We start from the raw sequence: 12,969 nt of genomic DNA on the forward strand, positions 1-12,969 counted from the left end.
ACTTTCAAGTTTTTTTATTTGCATTTCCAATTCACTGATCTCTGCCCTCCCTAGTTTGTTAATATATGCACTCAGTGATATGAATTTACCTCTGATTACTGCTTTGGCTGCATCCCATAAGGTTTGAAAGGATGTCTCGCCATTGTCATTTTCCTCAATGAAATTATTAATTGTTTCTATGATTTGTTCTCTAACTAACCGATTTTGGAGTATCATATTATTTAAATTCCAGTTAATTTTTGATTTGGTTTTCCATGTACCCTTACTGATCATTATTTTTATTGCCTTGTGATCTGAAAAGGCTGCATTTATTATTTCTGCTTTTCTGCATTTGTATGCCATGTTTCTGTGACCTAGAGTATGGTCAATTTTTGTGAATGTGCCATGTGGTGCTGAGAAGAAGGTATATTCCTTTTAGTCCCTATTTATTTTTCTCCATATGTCTATTAACTCTAATTTTTCTAAGATTTCATTCACTTCTTTTACCTCTTTCTTATTTATTTTTTTATTTGATTTATCTAAATTTGATAATGGTTGGTTCAAATCTCCCACTAATATGTTTTTACTGTCTACTTCTTCCTTCAATTCTCCTAGTTTCTCCATTAGAAATTTGGGGGTTATACTATTTGGTGCATACATATTCATTAGTGATATTTCCTCATTATCTAACATCCCTTTTAACAAAATAGAGTTACCTTCCCTATCCCTTTTAATCAGGTTTATTTTTGCTTTGGCTTTGTCAGATATCATGATTGCAACTCCTGCCTTCTTTCTATCAGTTGAGGCCCAGAAGGTCTTACTCCATCCTTTAATTCTGACCTTGTGGGTGTCTACCCGCCTCATGTGTGTTTCTTGAAGGCAACATATGGTAGGGTTTTGGATTCTAATCCATTCTGCTATTCATCTACGTTTTATGGGTGAGTTCATCCCATGCACATTCAAAGTTATGATTGTCACTTGTGGACTCCCTGGAATTTTGATATCTTCCCCTACTTCTGACCTTTCTTCTTTAGCTATAACCTTTTAAGTCAGTGATTTACTTTAAATCAGTCCCCCTAGTCCCCTCCCTTGATATGTTTCCCTTTCTAGCCCCTCCCTTTTTCTTCCCTCCCCCTCCTCCCTCTCCTTCTCTCCCTTTTTGTGTTCCCTCTCCCCCTACCCTCCTTGGTTTTCCCTTCTCCCTTACCCTGTTTGATAAGATAGAATTCAAGATCCCAATGGATCTGGATGCTCTTCCCTCTCAGAGTTGATTTCACTGAGAGTAAGGTTTAAGTAAAAACTCTCTTCCTCTCCTTCTTATAGGAGTTTTCTTTCCCCTTCCCATGTGTATCTTTGTGTGAGAAAGATTATTCTATTTAGTCCCCCCCACCATTTCTTGGAGTATATCTTTGTACCATCAATGATTCCCCCCCTCCCTTTTCCTTTCTATCCCCCCCTTTCTACATATCATCTTGATGCCCCAAATGTTCCCTATGTGTGAATCTTCTTACTACTCTAATTATGCATATAATTTTTGAGAGTTATACATTACATTTTCCCCACATATTAATATATATAGATTGATATAAATGTAGTCCTTATAGAAGAGAGTTTGAGTAAGAGAAAAAGATAACATTTTTCTCTTTTTCCCTTTCCTTCATATTTACCTTTTCAGGTATTCCATGCTCTTTGTTTTTTGATATCGAACTTTCCACAGAGCTCTGGTCTGTTCTTTGCAAAAACTTGGAAATCTTCTATTTTGTTGAATGCCCATACTTTCCCCTGGAAGTATATAGTCAGTTTTGATGGATAGCTGATCCTTGGTTGAAGACCCAGCTCTCTTACCTTTCTGAAAATCATGTTCCATGTCTTACGGCCATTCAAAGTGGAAATTGCAAGGTCTTGTGTGACCCTGATTGGCATTTCTTTATATCTACATTGTCTTTTTCTGGCTTCTTGTAAGATATTTTCTTTTGCTTGGATGCTTTGGAATTTGGCAATTGCATTCCTGCGAGTTGTCTTTTGGAGATTTAGTATAGAGGGTGTTCTGTGAACTCTTTCAATGCCTCTATTGCCCCCTTGTTCTAGAATTTCTGGGCAGTTTTCTTTGATGATATCTTATATTATAATGTTGAGATTACTATTTATTTCTGGCTTTTCTGGTAGGCCAATTATTCTCAGATTGTCTCTCTTTCCTCTATTTTCCAGGTCTATCACCTTGTCAGTGAGATATTTTATGTTCTCTTCTAATTTCTTGGTCTTTTGGCTTTGCTTTATTAATTCTTGCTCTTTTGCAAGATCATTGTCTTCCAGTTGCCTGATTCTGATCTTTAAAGCCTGGTTTTCCTTTTCAGTTTGGTCAAGCTGTTTCTGTAGTTGCGTTTTTTCATGCTTCATATTGTTGAGTTCCTTTTGCATTATTTCCCTCTTTTCCTTCCAGAAGGCTTCCATCTTTTTGATCATTTCCAATTTAAATTCTTCAAGAGTTTGTGGAGAGTTTCCATTTCCTTTGGAGGGTTTCAGAGCATTTGCTTGTGTTTCCTCTTCTATCTCCTCTGTATTTTGTATTTTTGCTCCATAAAATGTGTCCAAAGTCACCCCCTTCTTCTTGCTTTTCTTGGTGTTTGGAGGCTTTTGTACTTCTGTACTATTTGTCATCTCTATCTGAGTGAGGAGCACTGGCTCTTAGTGTATCTGTCTGATGATCCGAGGCTTTAGCCCCAGGCAAATTGTCCATTCTCCTCAGCTGCTCTATCTTCCCGAGGAGGCCCAGGGTCTTCCCTCCCCTGCCTGCTGGCATTTCAGGTGTTACTGCTCTCAGTTCCCTCCAGTTGCTTCTCCACTGCCTTACTTCCATGCTCTGAGCCTGGCACAGTATTGTCCGCAAGGTACCTCAGTGCCTTTGCTAGCCCTGAGGTTTCTGTTCTTTCAGAAGACCCTGCACTCTAAGGGGAGAGGGGTCTTGGTGTCCCTGAGCTCTGAGGGCTCCTGATGGGATTAAGTTCAGCTGGGTTGGTCTGGATGTGAGTTGAGTCTCCGGTGACACTCAGATGGAAGGACCCAGCCAGGGGGCTACAGGCTCCCCCCGTCTCTCTCTGTTTCCCTGCCGTCTGTGTTGGGCACCCCCGAGACTGGCTCAGGTTGCTTTCAAGGTGCTCCCTTCAGAATAGCCAGCCTGAGGCCCTTTTGCCAGCCTTGAGGTTCCCACTGCTGCCACAGGCTCAGCGCTCTGGGTTGGGGGGATGAGTCCTGGGACCTTCCTTCTGCCTTCCCCTTAGATCCGAGTGATCTAGGATTCTGGCTTTTGGGGGGCATACCTTTTGATCCAAGTCCAGAAGGAGGGTTCCCCGGGTCTGTCCTGTTGTTCACTTTGAATTTCGGTGCCCTAGGAGCATTCAGTTTGTGATCAGTAAGGAAGGGTTTTCAGAGGTCTGAACTTTTGCTGCCTCAAGCCGCCATCTTGATCGGAAGTCTCTCTGAAATCACTTTTAAAGACTGATATATATTAATTTAAGGTCACCAAGGAATTCACTTATGAAATTCCTAAATGAAACACTCAAGTCAGAATGGAGTTTTATGGCACTTTTATTTCAATGGGAGTAAGAAAGAAGGAGAGAGAGAGAAGGAAAGAAGGGGACAAGGAAAGAGATTAACTCAACCTTCTGGCAGAGCCAGAGGGAGTTCAGGCCTTAGAAGGCCAAGGCAGAGAAGGGAACCAGTCCTTGACTCATGTGACCGATCTGAAGGAATGCTGCCTGCGGGTCTCCTCCCTGCTCAAGCTCCTAGAACGAACTGGTGCCTATCCCTGTCCATAGGAAGTGAATGAATTCACGAACTGGTGCCTAGCCCTGTCCACAGGAAGTGAGTGAACTCCAGAGGCTGTTCTCTACCTCGCTTCCTGCGCCTTACATGTGCCAATGGTGGCTCAAGCTTGGCTTTGGACAGTCCAGGTGGGTAATTAGTTATTTCTGATTTGTCATTGACATGCCTGTGTAGTGTGGGTGTGCACAATTTTTGGGTGCTAGACCAAGAAAGATGGAGATTTAAAAATCACACTATCCACATCCAGAGAAAGAACTGTGGGATCAGAAATGGAATAGAAAAAATGTGATTGATCACATAGTGTGATAAGGATGTGATTAACTCTAACCCTAACCCTAACCCTAAATGTGTTTCTAACCCTAAATTCGTTTCTAACCCTAAATATGTTTCTAACACTCCACTGCAAATATGAATAATATGGAAATAGGTTGTGAACATGTATACATTTATAACCCAGTGGAACTGCTTGTCAGCTTCAGGATGGGGCAGGAGTGTGAGTGTGTGTGTGTGTGGGGGGGGGGGGTCATGAATCATGTAACCATGGGAAAATATTCTAAATAAATTTTAAAAAAGATTTTCTAAGAAAGGGACTGATTTTCCAGACCCCAAGCAGCCCATTCCATTTTTGGATAGTTCCAATTGTGAGGAAGCTTTTCCTGATATCAAATTTGCCTCTGGAAGAGGAAGCAAATATGATCCTCATCATTCATGGATTCAAATCATAGGTGGTGATCCTATATGAACTGTAAAAATGTGGTTAAACCAGGTGATCCTTTTATAAAATGTGAATATCTCTCTGATTAGAATAAAATGGAGGTGAACAATTAGGAAGTTCAGTGGCTAGAGATCCAGGCCTAGAGATGGGAAGTCATTAGACACTTTGTGACCTGGGAAAATCATTAGCCCTCCCATTGGAACTATTAACTAAACAAACAGAGTAGCTTCATTTCTGGGGGTTTTAAAAAGCTACGTCCTAGGGCAGTGATGGCGAACCTATGGCACAGGTGCCAAAGATGACATGCAGCAAGCTCTTTTGGCATGTGTTTGCCCTCCGTCCTCATCTCCTACACCCAGAGTTCATTACTAGAAAGGCAGAGAGACTTGGGTGGAGCTGCTCCTCCCTCCTTAACAGTTCCTTATGACATTTTTCACTCTGCCCAGTAGCCCAATGGGAGCACACAGGGGATAAGATAAGTGGCTCACAGGTGGCAGAGCTGGAGAAGAGCAGAGTGCTCATGTCACTCCCCTCCCTGTCTCTACGCTCAATGAGGACATTCCTCACTTCATTCTCTGTCCAACAGCCCAATCAGAGAGCTTTCTCCCCTATGTGGGATAAGTGGGGCAGGGCAGGGCATACCCAGTATGTGGAGTGGGGTGGGGCCCAATACTCCATTTCTAAAAGTTTTAACACCAGTGTCCCAGGGGTAGCTAGGTGGCCCAGTTGATATAGTGCCAGGTCTGGAGTTAGGAGAACCTGGGTTCAAATATGACCTCAGATACTTTCTAGCTGTGTGACCCTGGGCAAGTCACTTAACCCCTTGTCCTTCCTTCTGTCTTATAGTTGATACTACAATAGAAAGTAAGTTTTTAAACAAACAAAAATATCATGGCCTAGGGCCATGTTGGCGAACCTATGGCACACAAAGTGCTGGAGGGGATGTTCCCTTCCCCCTCTCTACTCATGTTTGAGGACATTTCTCACATGATCCACCCCTCTACCCAGCAGTCCAATGGGAGCGCTTCCTTCCTCCCCTGTCTGGGGTAAAGCAGGGGGCTCACATGTAGAATGAGAATGGAAAAATCCATTACATTCAATTGTACCACAGTGTGGTACACTTGGTGTGGACACTTGGCCTCTAAAAGTTTCACCATCACTGCCCTAGGGAATGAGAGATATTGAAGGATAGGAAGAAGAGGGAATTTCTCTCTCTCTCTCTCTCTCTCTCTCTCTCTCTCTCTCTCTCTCTCTCTCTCTCTCTCTCTCTCTCTCTCTCTCTCTCTCTCTCTCTCTCTCTCTCCCCTCTTCTCTTCCCCCAACCCTATAAGCCATGAAGTCTAGTAGCTGTTTGCCCAGAAGGAGAATATTACAAAGTTAAGAAGTATCCTGAGGTCAGATTTGAACCCAGAATCCCTTGTTTCTAGGCTTGGCTCTCTATCCACTGGGTCACCAAGCTGCTACCATTCTCTGTTCTTGTGGTACCTCTTCTATTATGCACGATCTTTTGAATATCAGTGACAACAGCTCAGCATTTACATCTACCAGGCCTTTAGCATCCAAGTGATTCAACTGCCAGGTGATTGTATTCTTTAAAGGTTCTGGCAGTGTTCTTATACTCTTTCCCCTTATCTTAAGTAGTAACTCCCTATTAACCATTTTTGCTACATCATTTCTGGTACAAAAGTAAGTTTTTGTTCTAAGTTGTTGATTTTTTTTCTTTCATCTTTTCTAATTTTTTTTTTCTAAATCTCTTAATCTCACAATTTAATGGAGGAAAAGACCATATAAAAAGAAACTGACAAGGGGTGAAGGAAGGAGAGCACCTCTTTCAGAGCATACTGAAGTCCTATAGTCAGGTAAAAATTATGAAATGTCTGCCCTGGGCCTCCTCCTTAAATAGAGGAACTGGGAGCTCTCCTACATTCATTATCTATCTTCTCCAATCAGAGGAAAGAGGTATCCTAAGGGAAAGGGGAATACCATTCCCCTACCCCACAAAGTGAGTCTGGATTTGACTCTTAAAGCAAACTTGTTGTTCAGCTGTTTTAATTGTTCTTCACACTTCCTAACCCCATTTGGAGATTTCTAGCAAAGATATTGGAGTGGTTGACTATTTCCTTCTCCAGTTCATTTTACAGATGAGGAAACTGAGGTAAATGAGTTTAAATGACTTGCCCAGGGTCACATATCTAATGTCTTGATGGAAACTAGGGATTCCAAAAACTAAAGGTGAGGAGGGAATGCATTCCAGCTCAGGGACAGCCAAGGCAACCAATTGGAAATGGGATATGGAATGTCATTTGTGCAAAAGAATAGGTAGACTAGACCACAGAATTCATGAAAGGGACATAAAGTAAAACTGGTAAGAGGCCAAGTTTTCAAAAGGAAAGTACCACCTGTGCCCCAGACTTCATAATCTTCAGCATTATTTCTTGGGTTCCTTCTGACAATATAATTTATGATATTGAGTCACCAAAAGTAGATAATAATCATCTGTTTTGATAAGTTTGGAGAAGTTTTCTGTCATGTCTTGGATACTTGTGCCTTGAATAAACAGAATCCTTATTAAAAAATCCTCTCACATTCTGTCTTCGAACCAATATTGGTTCTTAGGCAGAAGAAGTGGTAAGGGCTAGGCAATGGTGGGGTTAAGTCAGACAACTAAGAAGTGTCTTAGTCATATTTGAACCCAGGACTTCCTATCTCTAGGCTTAGCTCTCTATCTACTGAGCCATCTAGCTGCCCCATAAAGAGTTCTTTTCCTGATAGAGAGCTTAATTAGTGGAGATCAAATAGTGTGGTGGTAAGTATCCTGAATTTTGAATTAGATATCTTAAGTCCTATCTATGTGACAAGGTAAGAAAGCTAAATCTAAGGTTGAGAAATTAACTGCCCAACCTCAGTTGCTCTGTCTGTAAAATGGGGATAATCTACTGAATTATCTACTTTACAGGTTGTTGTGAAGAAAGCTTAAACTATAAAGCATTGTGAATCTTAAAACTGCTCAAACTCTACCTTAAAAGATTTGGTTGAGGCTATTCCCATTTAAACAATGGAGGTACTTGATCAGGAATGTATTGGGAACTTTAAAATTACTCCACCCATATTTAGGCATACGTTAGGGGAAGATAAAGTTGTAAACTCCTTACTGAACAATGAAAAAGTACTTAACTCATACTTATAGTGAGGCCAAAAGCCCTTAAGCTAGGTCTATTTTTAGATCTAATACAAAAGGGTGCTAAGTACCTATGAAGGTCAAATTAATCACTAAAAGGTCAGGCAACTTGCAAGGGACAACCTTAGCAAAGAGGTGTGAAATACTCCAAAGTTTTAGTCTACCCAGAGAAGGTGATAACAAGATGTGAATTAAGAAGGTGATAACAAGATGTGAATTAAGAATGGTCAGTCCTTTGGAAAACATCTACTGTGATTGGTAGATGTGAAAACTTAGGGGAGGTGACATAGGAGAAAATTCTCTTTAAAAGGAGCTATCTGAATCAGTTCAAGGGGGAGTTCAGAATAGTTCAGTTTAGGAGCTGAACTGGAGGGTCTCTCTGAACACTAGAATTTTGCCTGGGACAAAATCTTGTGGTGAGTTATTAAAGACTGACTTAATTTCTCTATTAAGGAGAAAGGCCTAGGCCCTAGCCTTCCTATTATTTCCTCTTGCTCTGTCTTTTTCCTTTTCCTTAATTCCTTCATTTGTATTAATTAAAATCTCCATAAAACCCAGCTGACTTGGGTATTTCAAATTTGGGATTTTTTTCCCATGGCGACCACTTATTTTTTATATAAAATCAAGATGCTAAAATTATATTTACAGTTTTTGGAAATTCAAAGTCTTGAAACCACATTTTCGCGGTCACAGCATGTACTTTGTAAGCTGTTATTATGTTAGTCTTGAACTCGGGAAGACCTAGGTTCAAATCTCACCTCTATAGCTGTGTGAACATAGGAAAGTAATTTAATCTCACTGGCCTTATCTCCTTGTTTCATCATCTATAAAATCCAGATAATAATATTTCTAGTACAAAGCTCACAGAATTGTTGTGAAGTCAAATGAGAAAATGGACATAAAAGTATTTTATAAACTTTAAAGTGTAATATAAATGTCAGTTGTTTTCAGTACTATTGAGCCCCTGCTATCTTCCTCACCTTTGAACCTGCTCACAGGAGGATCATCTTTGATCACCAGGTGGTGAATAATGACTATGTTGTTCTCCATAGTTCAAAAGTAATAAAGAACTTAAACTATAGTATAATGCCTTTGATGATTTCCCAAGGGTGTGAGACTCTGGGATGAGTCACAAGTAGACTTCCTTCTTTGGGAATGAAAACGAGAGGCCCAACCACTTCAAGGTGGTGTACTCAGTTCTTCCCCAAGGTTGAGAGGGTAAACATGCTGACCTATGTTTCCCTTGCTCAAGAACCTACAATGACTCCTTATGGCCAGAATCATGAAGGAGGTAGTATGTTAAAATGGAAAGAGTGATGCACAAAAGAAAAAAAAAACAACAAAACATTGGCTCTGCTGACTATCTGCATAATTTTAGACAAGACACTTAAGCTCTCTGAGCCTTAGAATCATAAGATCCATAGCTAGAAGAAACCTTAAAGAATCTAACCTTTAATACTGCAAAGGAGGAAACTAAGACCCTCTTTAGTGGAAATCATAAGTCACAGGTTATATATCTAGAGTTAGAAGGGAATTTGGAGGTTATCTAATCTAACCCTTTCATTTTACAAATCAGAAAACTGAGATCCAGAGAGATTGAGTGACTTAATTCACTTGGGCAACTTAATAAGCGTTTTTGCATCTGTAAGATCATAATTGTGGTGCTAGGACTATCTATAATATTATAATGTATGTAAAGTATTTTATAATTACAATATGTTATAAAATTTTCAGATATTATTATCAAGTCTGAATTCATCCTAGTCCTCTGGCCCCATCTATGTTCTTAATTTTATTTCCCATTATTCCCCCCAATACATACTTTCAGCTTGTTAGAAACAATTTCTCAGTTCCCTCATGACCCACCCCCACATCCTCCATCTTGAGCATACTCCATGCTCTTTCCCATGTTCATACTATTGGCTATTTTCCCTTCCAGAAATACTTCATTCCCCCTCCTTATGGAAATCTTATTCATTCTTTTATGCTGTATCATCTCAAGCCTTCTCTGACTATTTCAACTTTCATTGATCTTTCCCTTTTCTGTTATTTGATGACTGACAAAGGCTATTTAAATCTTTCCATCTATATCATAAACTCATTGAGGGAAAGATGTTTTTTTTTTAATTTCTTTATTCACCTAACAATATCCTGCTTGTAATACTTGTTGATTGATAACCTCTGATGTCACTTTTAGCTTCTTTTCTGGCTGCCTTCCCTCTAGATTGATCATTCACAGTCTCTCCACTTTCTTAAGACATTTCTCTATGATTTAAAAATTAGAGGAAACAGTATATAAGAAAGGGACTTGGATTTAGAACCAAAGCCCCCAGTTCCACTTCTTCCTGCGGGAGCACCTTAAAGAAGCCACTTCAAATTTCTGGGCATCAGTTTCCTATCCTGCTAATGTAGGAGTTATAAAACATGATGGCTGAGGTCCCTTCTAATCCCCAATCTATGATCCTAAATGCTTGTGACGTCAAGGTACACCTCCATGTTACTGGATCAGAGAGGAGCGATCAGTTCAGATATTCTAATATATTCTAATTCTCTCTCTCTCTCTCTCTCTCTCTCTCTCTCTCTCTCTCTCTCTCACTCACTCACACACACATACACACACACACACAGAGGCAGTTAGGTAGTATAGTACCAGGAAGATTCATCTTTATGAGTTCAAATTCAGCCTCACACTTACTAGCTATTCAATCCAGGACAAGTCATTTAACTGTTTACCTCAGTTTCCTCATCTGTAAAATGAGCTGGAAAAGGAAATGGCAATCCAGTATCTTTGCCAAGAAAATCTCAAATGAGATCACCAGGAGTCAGACATGAGAGAAAAAATTCAACCACAACATATATACTCACACATTTATTATACATTATAATATGCTAATAATCTCTCCAACTCTCCAGAGCAGACTTTGGCTCCATTTTTCTCTGCTAGCATTACCCCATATCAATTCTTTGGTAATAGTCCCCCAAAAGCCAATCAGTGCCTACCCATTAAGTTACTCATAGCTATACTAAAGTCTGTCTCTTCAGCATCAAATTTTACTTGGACATGGAAGTTTTTGGTCCCAGACATTGATATTCCCATTTCCCCTAGAGTTATCCTTATTGCTCAGATAAGAGATAAAGCCCTTTAGTAGGCCTGTGACCAAGCTTAGGGTAGCCCTTTTAAAGCATCCCCTTTGTTAGGAACCAAAAATATAGGAGAATGTACTTTATCCTTGTAGTTTACCTCATAGTAATATAGAATCATGGAATTCTACTGTCTTTTCGGCCATTTGGTAGGAAATGGAGTTGGGGGTGTGGGCTAAGGGGAGTCTGGGATACAGGGGACCTTCAAGGTATTAGCTATCTTTTATTCTGGACCAGATCTAAACTAAGTCAGTTTACTGTTTCAGGATCAGGAGTTAAAATGTGATGAGGTGCTTGTGAACCATAAAGTACAGTAAAACAACTCTACTAAGAAAAAATTAAAAGAATACAGATTCTAAAGTTATAAGAATCTTAAAAGTTACTCCCCTCTGACTCCATAGTCACCATAGCAACAATACTAGGTTAGGAATTCAAGAAGATCCTCCCCAAAGATAGTCCAGCTCAAATGTAACATTTGACACAATTGCCACTTGGTCGGAGCCTCTTTTTATTTCAGGTGACAAAGAAATCAAACAGCTTAAGAGACCAGGCTAGTAGCTATACCATTAGTGCCACAACCCAGCATATAGGACACAATGAAAGGGAAGTAAGCAAGAGGAAGAAGGTTGAGTAGGACCATGGTATGGTCATGGATGCAGTTCCATTGAGAGCCTGTATGCTCCTCCTCATTGACAACTCTAGTGCCAGCACATCCCACCCCTTGATGGTAAAGTCCCCAAAATTGTCCAGGAGAACCTTCTACCACTGAAATAATCTTAACCCTAGCAACAGGAGGAAAAGTTTAATACAAATAATGAAAATTAAATTTAAATTATTTTCTATAAAAGTGTGTGTGGGGTAATATCAAGGACAACTCAGAGTAGGTCGTCTGATATAAAAGCAATCATGATGGCCAGAAGCAGTATTAGAAACATCAGGCCTACAGCATAGAAAATAATATCTCTGATACTACCACCAGTCCCCATCACAGGCTTGGGGCATCTCTATTAAGGTAGCTAAAAAGTCAGAGTCCTGTACAAGACCAGTCCCGGGGCCTCCAGTTATTCCAGGGCTTGCCCCATAGCTACTGTTAGTCACTGATACCATCTGTTTTGTTCACCAGTCACACAGAGTTATCATGAAGGGAGTTTCCAAGCCACAATGACTCAGACATATGGTCTCTAGTCCCCTCTTTGCCTCCCCTCACCCAACCCTTAAGCAGTTAAAGAGTATAAGCCTCAGGGGAACCCCAACCCTTGCTGTAGGAAGGCACATTCCAACAGTCCCTCAAAACGGGTACCAGGATTATTAGGTGGCTTCAAATGAGTAGGAAAGGTAAGGGATTAACCAGAGAGGGCAAAGTATTTTAGGAATTTCCAAAAATTTGGCAGGGCAGATGGGCCCTTATTGCTCTGGTACCAGATGCTCCAATATAATTTTATTAACACCCCTTCCATAGGTTAACGATCAATCATCTTGTCCATTCTGTCTCAAAAGCCACACCCATAGTTCCTTATAGGAAAGAATATCATCACCCTCTGCCCATTTAACTTGGCAGCCAGTATCATGCCTCCTCCCATCATCCTCAGACTGCCTATTTAAGTGGACAGTCTGATTTGCCCAGAAAGCTGCTGGGGCTGCTCCAATCTTCCACTCAAACTTCATCAGTTGGTGTGCCAAGGCTTATATGGTAGTCTGGCATGGAAAATCCATGGCAAAACCCTGATATCATTCATGTAGTGCTCTGCCCAAAAGAGAGAACTTAATTGTCTCCAAAGAAGGTTGGTTATCATAAGAAGGGAGAGGGAGATCATGGGAAGACAAGATAATCCAATCCACCAAACTCATCACTGTAAAATTTCATACACAAGATACAAAAACACTCTTTTGTTATCCTCCACCAGTGAATTCAAAGGGAATTAATTTTTATGGAATGAAGCATGTAGAACTAAACTATACCCCACTCCTTTCTTCTCTCCCCATTTTATCCACCTATAAAAGGACACAGGCCAGTCTTCATCTGAAACCTTCAGTTGATTCAATTGACTTTGCAAGACAGATCATCTATAAACCCTCAGCCAATGGAACAATGGTAACTAACAAAACCTCTAAATTGAAACCCCATACACATTCA

The 12,969-nt window shown here is 40.4% G+C and overlaps 1 long non-coding RNA gene across 2 annotated transcripts in view; it reads left to right on the forward strand.

Annotated features, from left to right (window-relative positions):
- Window positions 1–12,969, forward strand: part of LOC103102752 (uncharacterized) — a 76,107-nt gene that overhangs the window by 25,201 nt on the left and 37,937 nt on the right. For both annotated transcript variants that reach the window (XR_008916456.1, XR_001628146.2), the window contains exon 2: window positions 12,837–12,927. This is a non-coding gene — a long non-coding RNA (uncharacterized LOC103102752). The remainder of the gene's footprint in view (window positions 1–12,836; window positions 12,928–12,969) is intronic.

The sequence above is a fragment of the Monodelphis domestica genome, chromosome 2 (genome assembly GCF_027887165.1).
Source record: "Monodelphis domestica isolate mMonDom1 chromosome 2, mMonDom1.pri, whole genome shotgun sequence".
In the NCBI taxonomy this organism is placed as follows: domain Eukaryota; kingdom Metazoa; phylum Chordata; class Mammalia; order Didelphimorphia; family Didelphidae; genus Monodelphis; species Monodelphis domestica.